The following is a 13,964-nucleotide window of genomic DNA, read 5'->3' on the forward strand; positions in this document are numbered from 1 at the left end:
CAGGGATGTCCACTCTCACCACTGCTATTCAACATAGTATTAGAAGTCCCAGCCATAGCAATCAGACAACAAAAAGAAATCAAAGGCACCTAAATCGGCAAATAGGAAATCAAACTCTCACTCTTTGCAGATGATATGATATTGTATGTGGAAAACCCAAAAGACTCCACCCCAAAACTGCTAGAACTCATACAGGAATTCAGCAAACTGGCAGGATATAAAATCAATGCACAGAAATCAGTGGCATTCCTATACACCAACAACAAGACAGAAGAGAGAGAAATTAAGGAGTCGATCCCATTCACAATTGCACCCAAAACCATAAGATACCTAGGAATAAATCTAACCAAAGCGGCAAAGGATCTGTACTTAGAAAACTATAAAATACTCATGAAAGAAATTGAGGAAGACACAAAGAAATGGAAAAACGTTCCATGCTCATGGATTGGAAGAAAAAACATTGTGAAGATGTCAGTGCTACCTAGAGCAATCTACACATTCAATGCAATCCCCATCAAAATACCATCCATTTTTTCAAGTATATGGAACAAATAACCCTAAAATATATATGGAACCAGAAGAGACCCCGAATAGCCAGAGGAATCTTGAAAAAGAAAAGCAAAGCTGGCGGCATCACAATTCCGGACTTCCAGCTCTATTACAAAGCTGTCATCATCAAGACAGTATGGTACTGGCACAAAAACAGACACATAGATCAATGGAACAGAATCGAGAGCCCAGAAATGGACCCTCAACTCTATGGTCAACTAATCTTCAACAAAGCAGGAAAGAATGTCCAATGGAAAAAAGTCTCTTCAACAAATGGTGTTGGGAAAATTGGACAGCCACATGCAGAAGAATGAAACTGGACCATTTCCTTACCCCACACACAAAAATAGACTCAAAATGGTTGAAAGACCTAAATGTGAGACAGGAGTCCATCAAAATCCTAAAGGAGAACACAGGCAGCAACCTCTTCGACCTCAGCCACAGCAACTTCTTCCTGGAAACATCGCCAAAGGCAAGGGAAGCAAGGGCAAAAATGAACTCTTGGGACTTCATCAAGATAAAAAGCTTTTGCACAGCAAAAGAAACAGTCTACTAAACCAAGAGACAACCGACAGAATGGGAGAAGATATTTGCAAATGACATATCAGATAAAGGGCTAGTATCCAAAATCTATAAAGAACTTATCCAACTCAACACCCAAAAAACAAATAATCCAATCAAGAAGTGGGCAGAAGACATGAACAGACATTTTTCCAAAGAAGACATCCACATGGCCAACAGACACATGAAAAAGTGCACAACATTGCTCAGCATCAGGGAAATCCAAATCAAAACCTCAATGAGATATCACCTCACACCTGTCAGAATGGCTAAAATTAACAAGTCAGGAAATGACAGATGTTGGCGGGGATGTGGAGAAAGGGGAACCCTCCTACACTGTTGGTGAGAATGCAAGCTGGTGCAACCACTCTGGAAAACAGTATGGAGGTTCCTCCAAAAGTTGAAAATAGAGCTACCATACGATCCAGCAATTGCAGTACTGGGTATTTACCACAAAGGTACAAATATAGGGATCCAAAGGGGTACATGCACCCCAATGTTTATAGCAGCAATGTCCACAATAGCCAAACTGTGGAAAGAGCCAAGATGTCCATCGACAGATGAATGGATAAAGAAGTGGCATATATACACAATGGAATATTATGCAACCATTAAAAGGAATGAGATCTTGCCATTTGCAACGACGTGGATGGAACTGGAGGGTGTTATGCTGAGTGAAATAAGTCAATCAGAGAAAGACATGTATCATATGACCTCACTGATATGAGGAATTCTTAATCTCAGGAAACAAACTGAGGGTTGCTAGAGTGGGGGTGGGGTCGGAGGGTTGGGGTGGCTGGGTGATAGACATTGGGGAGGGTATGTGCTATGGTGAGCACTGTGAATTGTGCAAGACTGTTGAATCACAGATCTGTACCTCTGAAACAAATAATGCAATATATGTTAAAAAAAGAAGAAGAAGAAGAAGAAGATAGCAGGAGGGGACGAATGAAGGGGGGAAAATCGGAGGGGTAGACGAACCATGAGAGATGATGGACTCTGAAAAACAAACTGAGGGTTCTAGAGGGGACAGGGGTGGCGGGATGGGTTAGCCTGGTGATGGGTATTAAAGAGGGGACGTTCTGCATGGAGCACTGGGTGTTAGGCACAAACAATGAATCATGGAACACCACATCAAAAACTAAAAAAGAAAAGAAAAGAAAATTACCTATCCCTTCCACTACACACACACACATTATAACTCTTTATCATCTTATATGGTGTTTTCCTTTTTTTGCCTCTCCATGAGATTAAAAGATACTTGTAGACAAGAAACATGCCTTTTCATCTTATATAAGTATAAGTCAAATACTTATACTTGACTCAAAGTAGGTGTTCAGCCTATTTGTTAAACGTTGAAGAGTGAAGAGCCAAAGAGTGGCAGGTTAACTTGAGGAGGAACAGCTCTATCAGCAGAGGTTGGAGGAGAAGGATAAATTGGGAGGAAGACTTCATGAAAGAGGAGATATCTGAGCTGAACTTTGGCAAATATGTAGGCTCTTACTACACAGAAAAGCCAAAGGCAACCACAGTTGCATAAACCCAGAGGCGTGAGATTTTATAGCAGGTCCCTGGATGAATGTAGTATATAGAGTGTGGGAGATGAGGCAGGAAGGGCTAATTGTGTTTCTCCACCCTGGAATACTTAATAGAAATACTGAAAAATTTAGCAGCCGAAAGAGTGACTCTGTTCATGAGTTTAATTTTTTTTCTTTTAGTTTAATTTTGATCGTTAGTGTAGTAGGGACAGCACTTTAAGCTATAGAGAAGCTTCCTCTAGACCTGTCTGCTTACTGTTCCTAATCCAAAAACTCATACTAAGAGTACTAAGAGCCTCTGGGCTCACATCTGGGAAAAACCCACAATGCTGATGTCACTCCAGCAGCATGAAGCAACAGGGAGTTGGAGCCACAAACCTTGGCATCAGGGGAATCACATACTGCATGTCTAGATGATGAAAAATGAGAGTCTGAAAAGGCTGCTAGTTGCAGATGGTGTGATTTTTCTATTGAAATAAAAATGAGGAAGATAAGATGATGTTTCCTTTATTTGCATTTTCAGGATTTTTTTTCATGAAATAATAACATAAAATTTTCCAGCATAAACTTAAGCTTTATTTACTCAGGAAATCTATATTTGAACCTAAAGTTCATCAACAATGTGTGGAATATATCCCAAATTTTGATTTCGGATAATATTTGAAACTCTATGATGTTTCGGTGACTCATGTAATGACCACCTACAGAGTTTTCCTCCCGGACCCTCTTTTCTGGGAACAACATGCCCCACCCACAGGGGCTGGTAACCAGTCATATTTCTGCTGTGTGACCCTGACCCCTGGCTATAACTAATTGGTTCAGAAATAGGAACGTGACTCACGCAGAGAATTTGGATTTGGGACTGAGTTAATTTGTCCTTTATGTGACTTAAATTATAAAATCTAAACTTGGGAGCTGAAGATCTGCCATTTGTTGTCTTTTTGTGGACTGAATAATAGAGATGGATGGTGAGCAGAAGGGAAAGAAAGACGCCTACATGGATGGCCAAAAAACATGGCAAGAGACTGGACACAGCAAAGGAGGGAAAAGGAGTAGTCCAGGTTGATGTCTCGGTTTCTGGCCATCAATATTGTAAGAAATTATAGTACTAATAACAGAATAGAAAAGCAGTTAGGAAGGGGATATGGATATTGAAGATCAATATTATAAAAGTGCTAAATGAAGTTACGAGAGTTGGTAAGTTCCTGAGAGGGTGCACTCCCTGAGTGCCGAGTCCAGATCCTTTGAGGCCACCCAAAATTAGGGGCAGAAGAAAAAGAGACTCTAGGAAAGGAGTTAAGGGATGAGTTAAAGACACAGGAGAGATGTTCCACTTTAGGAAAAAGATGAAATGTTAGATTCTCTCTCTCCAATATTTTAATTATCTATTCTTTTAAAGATTTTATTCATTTATTAGAGAGAGAGAGTGAGAGAGAGAGAGCACCAGCAGGGGGAGGAGGGGCAGAAGGAGAAGTAGGCAGGGAGCCTGACGCCAGGCTCTATCCCAGGACCCTGAGATCATGACCTGAGCCGAAGGCTGACGCTTAACCGACCGAGCCACCCAGGTGCCCCTCCAATATTTTAATTACCTAAATTGAGTATTACAATTATCTAAACTGAATATTACATGACTACTTGGATTAGTGGGACAGACTACAGAGTTGTTATTTTATTTAGAAATAGTTGCTTATATACACTATCAGTGGAAAAGTAGACCATTTTGGAGGAAAACATGGTGATATACATTAAAATTCTTACATTCCTAGACTTTGACCCAGTAGAGTTCCTACCCAGACAATCCTCTCTAGACACTGCCTGCCCTACCCACAAGAGAAGCTCCTGGAAAGAGGGTACCTTTCCCATTGCTACATGCCAGAGGTGAGCACTTGACCCATGCTGAACTACTCAGAGCCCTTTCCTCGGGATTTTAAAAATTATGACAGAGAAAGAGAGAGATTAGGTTTCTTGTTATATGGTTGGACCCATGCCACCTAAACTCTGGAACTTTGCAAGGCCATGTTTCCTATCATATGGAACAAGAAAAATGGTGGAAGCTTGCCTACAAAGAGAAGGAATAAAGCTGCAGAAGTACAGAAAGTAGAAATAGGAGATGGACAGGAAGTCCTGATGATCTTTCAGCCTCTGGTTCTGGAAACTTCACAGTTCCACCTGCCTTCCTGACAGCCACAGAGGCCCATCACTCACCCCTGAATCCATAAAATGCATATTTCCCTAGGATACCTCAAGATGTCTTCTATTACTTGTAACTAAACAAGTATCAACAGTAATCCCATTGGATGGTGATGGATGTTAACTAGATTTATTGTGGTGAACATTTTGTATTATATACAGATATAGAATTATTATGTTGTACACCTGATACTACTATAATGTTGTATGTCAATTATACCTCAACAAAAACAATTTTTAATGAAAGGCACTAAGAGTTTGGCCTTAGGAAATAGTTGCAGGTGTGTGAAGTTATATATACGTTAAGGATAAATATCACTCTTCCCATACAATCCAGCAATCAGACTTTTTTTAATATTTAAAAATATATTTATTGGCCATTTGGGTTTTCCCTTGTGGATATGCATATTCACATACTCCAACCTTTTTTATTTTATTTTATTTTATTTTATTTTATTTTATTTTATTATGTTATGTTATGTTAGTCACCATACAGTACATCATTAGTTTTTGATGTGGTGATCCACGATTCATTGTTTTCGTATAACACCCAGTGCTCCATGCAGTACGTACCCTCCTTAATACCCATCACCGGGCTAACCCATCCCCCCCTCCCCTCTAAAACTCTCAGTTTGTTCCTCAGGGTCCATAGTCTCTCATGGTTCATCTCTCCCTCCGATTTCCCCCCCCTCATTTTTCCCTTCCTTCTCCTAATGTCCTCCATGCTGTTCCTTATGTTCCACAAATAAGTGAAACCATATGATAATTGACTTTCTCTGCTTGACTTATTTCACTTAGCATCATCTCCTCCAGTCCCATCCATGTTGATGTAAAAGTTGGGTATTCATCCTTTCTGATGGCTGAGTAGTATTCCATTGTATATATGAACCACATCTCCTTTATCCATTCATCTGTTGAAGGGCATCTCGGCTCTTTCCACAGTTTGGCTATTGAGGACATTCCTGCTATGAACATTGGGGCGCATATGGCCCTTCTTTTCACCAGATCTGTGTCTTTGGGGTAAATACCCAGGAGTGCAATTGCTGGGTCAGAGGGTAGCTCTATTTTTAATTTTTTGAGGAACCTCCATACTGTTTTCCAAAGTGGCTGTACCAAGTTGCATTCCCACCAACAGTGTAAGAGGGTTCCCCTTTCTCCACAACCTCTCCAACATTTGCTGTTTCTTTCCCTGTCCATTTTTGCCATTCTAACTGGTGTAAGGTGGTATCTCAATGTGGTTTTGATTTGAATTTCCCTGATGGCTAATGATGATGAACATTTTTTCATGTGTCTGTTAGCTATTTGTATGTCTTCTTCAGAGAAGTTTCTTTTCATGTCTTCTGCCCATTTTTTGACTATGAAGGACCTCAGTGTGAGACAGGAATCCATCAAAATCCTAGAGGAGAACATAGGCAGTAACCTATATGACATTGGCCACAGCAACTTCTTTCAAGATACATCTCCAAAAGCTAGTGAAACTAAAGTAAAAATGAACTTTTGGGACTTCTTCAAGATAAAAAGCTTCTGCACAGCAAAGGAAACAGTCAACAAAACAAAAAGGCAACCCACAGAATGGGAGAAGATATTTGCAAATACACTACAGATAAAGGCGTGGTATCCAAGATCTATAAAGAACTTCTCAAACTCAACAATCAGACTTTTTGATGTTTTACCAAAGGAGTGGAAAACTTAGTACACACAAACCTCAATAAAATTTCTTTATAATGTTATCAGTGGTTGATTAGCTCAGGTGGTTGATGTCCAATGTCAGTGAGGCCAAGACCATGAGCTTGAGTCATTCATAGGCCAGTTAGTTTCTCTATTTCCAGCAGCAACAAAATGCACCTGTATTTTTCCTCAATTTGGGGTCATTGAATTACCATGTGAATGGCTTAGGGAAATTCATACATAACCACTATAAGGAAAATATAATTTCTTCAAGTAAATTGTTTATAGGCAATGGATCTTAGCAGACCCTTGGCTGTAATGGAGAGCACTGTATTTTCTAAAAGTGGTTTCTAACTAAAGTATACTAAACTGCACCCATATAAAGTGTATAATTTGATCTGCTTGGAAATATGTATAGTCTCATAAGACCGACACCACAATCAAAATAACAAATATTTCATCAACTCAAAAATTTCCTTCAAGTCCCTTTGTAATCCATTCTTCCCTCCCCCTCATTCCCAGCAATGATAGAACTGCTTTCTTCAAAGCTGAATAATTTGCTTTTCTCTATAATTTTATATAAATGGAATCATATAGTAGGTACTATTGTATCCCTCATTATATTTTAATATCTTTAGAAACTAGCTATGCCACCTTTCTTATTCCTGATATCAGTAATTTGGATCTTGTCCCTTTTTATTTCCTGACTAGTCTAGCTAGAAGTTAATTGATTTTAATGAGCTTCTCGAAAAACCATTTTTTTTCTTTTTTTATTAACATATAATGTATTATTTATTTCAGAGGTACAGGTCTGTGATTCAGCAGTCTTACACAATTCACAGTGCTCACATAGCACATACCCTCCCCAATGTCCATCCCACAGCCGCCCCATCCCTCCCACCCCCCTCCACTCCAGCAACCCTCAGTTTGTTTCTTGAGATTAAGAGTCTCTTATGGTTTGTCTCCCTCTCCAATTTCGTCTTGTTTCATTTTTCCCTCCCTTCCCCTATGATCCTCTGTCTTGTTTCTCAAATTCTTCATATCAGTGAGATCATATGATAATTGTCTTTCTCTGATTGACTTATTTTACTTAGCATAATACCCTCTAGTTGTATCCACGTCATTGCAAATGGCAAGATTTCATTTTTTGATAGCTGCAAATATTCCATTGTATATATATACACCACATCTTCTTTATCCATTCATCTGTTGATGGACATCTAGGCTCTCTCCATAGTTTGGCTATTGTGGACATTGCTACTATAAACATCGGGGTGCACCTGCCTCTTCAGATTACTACATTTGTATCTTTGGGGTAAATACCCAGTAGTGCAATTGCTGGATCATATGGTAGCTCTATTTTCAACTTTTTGAGGAACCTCCGTACTGTTCTCTGGAGTGGCTGCACCAGCTTGCATTCCTACCAACAGTGTAGGAGGGTCCCCCTTTCTCTGCATCCTCACCAACATCTGTCAGTTCCTGACTTGTTAATTTTAGCCATTCTGACTGGTGTGAGGTGGTATCTCATTGAGATTTTGATTTGGAGTTCCCTGACGCTGAGCGATGTTGAGCACTTTTTCATGTGTCTGTTGGCCATTTGGATGTTTTCTTTGCAGATATGTCCGTTCATATCTTCTGCCCATTTCTTGACTGGATCATTTGTTCTTTGGGTGTTGAGTTGGATAAGTTCTTTATAGATTTTGGATACTAGCCCTTTATCTGATATGTCATTTGCAAATATCTTCTCCCATTCTGTCAGTTGTCTTTTGGTTTTGTGGACTGTTTCTTTTGCTGTGCAAAAGCTTTTTATCTTGACGAAGTCCCAAGAGTTCATTTTTGCCCTTGCTTCCCTTGCCTTTAGCAATGTTTCTAGGAAGAAGTTGCTGTGGCTGAGGTTGAAGAGGTTGCTGCCTGTGTTCTCCTTTAGGATTTTTTAATTATTGTTATGTTAATCACCATACATTACATCATTAGTTTTTGATGTAGTGTTCCACGATTCATTGTTTGCATATAACACCCAGTGCCTCATGCAGAACGTGCCCTCCTCAATACCCATTACCAGGCCAACCCATCCTCCGACACCCCTCCCCTCTAGAACCCTCAGTTTGTTTTTCAGAGTCCATCATTTCTCATGTTTCATCTCCCGCTCCGATTTCCGCCCCCCTTCTTTCTTCCCCTTTCTGCTATCTTCTTCTTCTTTTTTTTTTTAACATATAATGTATTAGTTGTTTCAGAGGTACAGATCTGTGATTCAACAGTCTTGCACAATTCACAGCGCTCACCATAGCACATACCCTCCCCAATGTCTATCACCCAGCCACCCCATCCCTCCCACCCCCCACCACTCCAGCAACCCTCAGTTTGTTTCCTGAGATTAAGAATTCCTCATATCAGTGATGCCACATGATATATGTATTTCTCTGATTGACTTATTTCGCTCAGCATAACACTCTCCAGTTCCATCCACATCATTGCAAATGGTAAAAATCTCATTCCTTTTGATGACTGCATAATATTTCATTGTATAAATATACCACCTCTTCTTTATCCATTCATCTGTTGATGGACATCTTGGCTCTTTCCATAGTTTGACTATTGTGGACATTGCTGCTATAAACATCGGGGTGCATGTACCCCTTTGGATCCCTACATTTGTATCTTTGGGGTAAATACCCAGTAGTGCGATTGCTGGATCATATGGTAGCTCTATTTTCAACTGTTTGAGGAACCTCCATACTGTTCTCCAGAGTCGCTGCACCAGCTTGCATTCCTACCAACAGTGTAGGAGGGTTCCCCTTTCTCCACATCCCCGCCAACATCTGTCGTTTCCTGACTTGTTAATTTTAGCCATTCTGACGGGTGTGAGGTGGTTTCTCATTGAGGTTTTGATTTGGATTTCCCTGATGCCGAGCAATGCTGAGCACTTTTTCATGTGTCTGTTGGCCATTGGATGTCTTCTTTGGAAAAATGTCTGTTCATGTCTTCTGCCCATTTCTTGATTGGATTATTTGTTCTTTGGGTGTTGAGTTGGATAAGTTCTTTATAGATTTTGGATACTAGCCCTTTATCTGATAGGTCATTTGCAAATATCTTCTCCCATTCTGTCGGTTGTCTTTTGGTTTTGTGGACTGTTTCTTTTGCTGTGCAAAAGCTTTTTATCTTGATAAAGTCCCAATAGTTCATTTTTGCCCTTGCTTCCCTTGCCTTTGGCGTTGTTTCCAGGAAGAAGTTGCTGTGGCTGAGGTCGAAGAGGTTGCTGCCTGTGTTCTCCTTTAGGATTTTGATAGACTCCTGTCTCACATTTAGGTCTTTCAACCATTTTGAGTCTATTTTTGTGTGTGGGGTAAGGAAATGGTCCAGTTTCATTCTTCTGCATGCGGCTGTCCAATTTTCCCAACACCATTTGTTAAAGAGACTGTCTTTTTTCCATTGGACATTCTTTCCTGCTTTGTTGAAGATTAGTTGACCATAGAGTTGAGGGTCCATTTCTGGGCTCTCGATTCTGTTCCATTGATCTATGTGTCTGTGTTTGTGCCAGTACCATACTGTCTTGATGATGACAGCTTTGTAATAGAGCTGGAAGTCCGGAATTGTGATGCCGTCAGCTTTGCTTTTCTTTTTCAACATTCCTCTGGGTATTCAGGGTCTTTTCCAGTTCCATATAAATTTTAGGATTATTTGTTCCATTTATTTGAAAAAAGTGGATGGTATTTTCATGGGGATTGCATTAAATGTGTAGATTGCTCTAGGTAGCATAGACATTTTCACAATATTTTTTCTTCCAGTACATGAGCATGGAATGTTTTTCCATTTCTTTGTGTCTTCCTCAATTTCTTTCATGAGTGTTCTATAGTTTTCTGAGTACTGATTCTTTGCATCTTTGGTTAGATTTATTCCTAGGTATCTTATGGTTTTGGGTGCAGTTGTAAATGGGATCGACTCCTTAATTTCTCTCTCTTCTGTCTTGTTGTTGGTGTATAGGAATGCCACTGATTTCTGTGCATTGATTTTATGTCCTGCCAGTTTGCTGAATTCCTGTATGAGTTCTAGCAGTTTTGGGGTGGAGTCTTTTGGGTTTTCCACATAAAGTATCAGATCATCTGCAAAGAGTGAGCATTTGACTTCTTCTTTGCCAATTCAGATGCTTTTTATTTGAAAAACCATTTCCTGATTTCATTGATTTTCTCAATTGCTTCTCTATTTTCTAGTTCATTGATTTGGGCTCTGATTGTCCTGTGTCTTTTCTTTCTTTAGGTTTCATTTGCTTTTCTTTTTCTAGTTTCTTTTATTTATTTTTTAGTAAGGTTTTAATTTCAATTCTGGTATAGTTAACATACAGTGTTACATTAGTTTCAGGGGTACAGTATAGTGTTTCAACACCTCCATATTACTCAGTGCTCATCCTGATAGGTGTACTCTTAATCCACACTGCCTTTTCACCCACCCCCCCACCCACTCACCTCTCCTCTGGTAACCACGAGTTTGTTCCCTGTAGTTAAGAGCCTGTTTCTTGGTTTGTTTTTCTGTTCTTTTTTTCCTTTTCCTATTGCTTTGTTTCTTAAATTCCACACATGAGTAAAATTGTATAATATTTGTCTTTCTCTGACTGCCTTATTTTGCTTAGTGTAACACTCTCTCACTCCATGTTGTTGCAAATGGCAAGATTTCATTCCTTTTTATGGCTGAGTAATAGTCCATTGTATATATCTACCACATCTTCTTTATCCATTCATCTTTTGATGGACACCTGGGTTGCTTCCATAATGTGGCTATTGTATATAATGCTGTAATAAGCATACAGGGTGCATGTATCCCTTTACATTAGTGCTTTCATATTTTTGAGGTAAATATCCAGTAGTGCGATTACTGGATCATAGGGTAGTTCTATTTTTAACTTTGTGAGGAACCTCCATACTGTCTTCCAGAGTGGCTGCACGAGTTTGCATTCCCAGCAATAATGCACAAGTGTTCCTTTTTCTCCTCATCCTTGTCAACACTTGTTATTTATTGTGTTTTGATTTTAGCCATTCTGACAGATATGAGATGATATCTCATTATATGTCTGATTTGCATTTCCCTAACGATGAGAGGTGTTGAGCATCTTTTCATGTATCTGTTGGCCCTCTGGATGTCTTCTTAAGGTAGAAGCTGAGTTCATTGATTTGAGGTCTTTTTTTTTCTTTTCTACTATGAGAACGTTTGTGCTATAAATGTTCCTGTAAGTACTACTTGAATCCACATCTTCTAGTATTAGGTGTGTGTGTGTGTTAGTTTTTTATTTTTGCTCAGTTCAAAATACTTGGCAGCTTCTCTTTTGATTTATTCTAAAACCCATGAGTTATTTATGAATGTTAGCCTCGGACTACTTGGGGATTTTCCAGCTATCTTTCTGATACTAATTTGTAATTTAATTCCATAAATAAAAATCTGTTATAGAACAGATTTTCTATGATTTGACTCCTTTTAAATTAATTAGATTTGTTTTATAATACAACATATGGTCTGTGTTAGTAAATGTTTCATTGATACTTGAAAAGAAAGTACATTCTGCTGTTGTTGGATACAGTGTTCTATAATTGTCAATTAAGTCAATTTGATTAATAATGTTGTTCCAATCTTCTGGATACTTACTGACTTTCCGTCTATAATTTCTATCAATTACTGAAATCTTTGACTATAAATGTGGATCCGTTTGTTTCTCCCAGTGTTTCATCCTTTTCTGTCTCATGTTTAGTGTAGCTCAGTTGTTAAGGGCATAAATATTTAGGATTGTTATATCATCTTGGCAAATTGACTAGTTTGTCATTATTAAATGGCCCTCTTTATCCCTGGTTATATTCTTTGTTCTAAAATCTACTTTTCCTGATATTAATATACCTACTCTAGCTTTATTTTGACTAGTATTAACATTGTATATCATTTTCCTTATTTTAATCTTAACCCATTTGCACCTTTATTTTTGAAGTGCATTCTTTTAACAAACATATAGCTGGGACTTTCTTTTTATCACTGTGACATTTCTGACTCTCAATTTGGGCTGTTTAAACTATTTCTATTTAATGTGATTATGTACGTGATTGGTTTTAAATTTACCAGCTGGCTAATTTTTTCTATTCCATCTGTTTTTTGTGACTTTTGCCTACTCCTTATGCTCTCTTTTGGACTAATGGCATATTTTTATTATTCCATTTTATCTCTTTTTTGTAGTTTTTGAATGGTTGATTTAGGGTTCATAGAATATGTCTTTAATTTATCACAGTCTGCCTTCACGTAATAGTGTGCCTCTTCACATACATTAAAAGAAACTTCCAACAATACACTTCCCTCCCCTTCCTCATGGACTTTGGGTGACTGTTGCTGTACATTTTATTTCTTCATAAGCCCCACATACGGTGCTCTTATGTTTGCCTTAAACAATCAGTGTTCTTGCAGAAAGATTTAAATAATGAGAAAAAAGTATATTTTATATTTCTCCATATTATTACCATTGCCAAGGCTTTTAATTCTATTGCACACATTTCCATCTGGGATTATTTTCCATCCTTATGGTATCTTTTTTTTTAATTGTTTATTTTATTTTATACTTTTAAAAAATATTTTAAATTTTATTTTAATTCCAGTATTGTTAACATGCAGTGTTACATTAGTTTCAGGTGTACAACATAGAGATTCAACAATTCTATACATCACTCAGTGCTCATCAAGATAAGTGTGCCCTTCATCCCCCTCACATTTCACCCACCCACCTCCACCTCCACTCTGGTAACCATCATTTGTTTTTTAGAGTTAAGAGTCTGTTTTTTGGTTTGTCTCTTTTTTTTATTTCCCTTTGTCCATTTGTTTTGTCTCTCCAATCCACATATGAACGAAATCATATGATATTTGTCTTACTCTGACTGACTTGTTTTGCTTAGGATTATAATCATTGGATCCATCTATGATTTTGCAAATGGCAAGATTTTATTCTTTTTTATGGCTGAATAATGTTCCTGTGTGTGTGTGTGTGTGTGTGTGTGTGTGTGTGTGTGTGTGTGTATGCCACCTCTTCTTTATCCATTCATCTAGCAATGGACGCTTGGGCTGTTTCTATAATTTGGCTATTGTAAATAATGCTGCAATAAACAAAGGGGTGCATATATCCTTTCAGAGTAGTGTTTTCATATTGTTTGGGGAAATACCCAGTAACATGATTACTGGATCATAGCATAGTTCTATTTTTAATTTTTTTAAAGATTTTTATGTATTTATTTGAGAGAGAGTGAGATCAAGAAAGAGAGAGTATGAGCGGGGTGAAGGGCAGAGGGAGAAGCAGACTCCCGCTGAGCAGGGAGCCCAGTACAGGGCTCGATCCTGGGATTCTGGGATAATGACCCAAGCTGAAGGCAGATGCTTAATGGACTGAGCCACCCAAGCACCCCTATTTTTAATTTTTTGAGGAATCAAAAATTTTGAGTGGTT

This window comes from Callorhinus ursinus, unplaced genomic scaffold, assembly GCF_003265705.2.
Source record: "Callorhinus ursinus isolate GAN/ISIS: 27379988/994484 unplaced genomic scaffold, GSC_fseal_2.0 scaffold19, whole genome shotgun sequence".
Taxonomy (NCBI): Eukaryota; Metazoa; Chordata; class Mammalia; order Carnivora; family Otariidae; genus Callorhinus; species Callorhinus ursinus.